The sequence below is a fragment of the Penaeus monodon genome, chromosome 27, assembly GCF_015228065.2.
Source record: "Penaeus monodon isolate SGIC_2016 chromosome 27, NSTDA_Pmon_1, whole genome shotgun sequence".
Lineage (NCBI taxonomy): Eukaryota > Metazoa > Arthropoda > Malacostraca > Decapoda > Penaeidae > Penaeus > Penaeus monodon.
This window is the reverse complement of record NC_051412.1, coordinates 642,715-643,366: the sequence shown is the minus strand read 5'-3', so window position 1 is coordinate 643,366 and position 652 is coordinate 642,715.

The following is a 652-nucleotide window of genomic DNA, read 5'->3' as shown; positions in this document are numbered from 1 at the left end:
ATGTATAACATACAATATATGACTAAATCATCACTATTGTAAATTTACGTCTTGTTTTATTTCTTTGCTTCCCATTTAGGTTTACAATGACCATCAATGACCATCATTATATTTCCATAAAAGAAATGGGAAAATGATATAATCGATATTAAATGTTTACAATACAGCATCAGTCAGTGATGTAAAGAAATTCTTGTTATGGTAAAACTGGTAAAACTAGTAAGAGTTCCGCATTCCCTCTAATTTACCTTCCTTTCTAAATAACATGAATATGTTATTATTTCCACTAACGATCTCTTTTTTTTTCTTTCAGATGTCATGAGCTCCGACAGACGATCCCTTCTCCAGCGAAGGAAATCATGGCGAAAGTTTGTACCGCTTGTGAAAAATATGAAAATGAAATTTGCACGAACTCTACTTTTCAATTAACCAAGACTTCGAAAGAACCTTCACCAACTTCCTAGATTTATTTCATAGCAAAGCAGTGAAGAAATTTGAGGATTTTTTCAAGCTTAGAAGCACCATACCTTTACTGTTAAATTACAGTTCGAGTGGTGTGTAAGATAGAACAGTCAACTGTCAACCTCAAGGTGCTGAAAAGTGTAACTCCGGTGCTTTGACCATTTTTGAGATTTGATACAATGAAGAAACA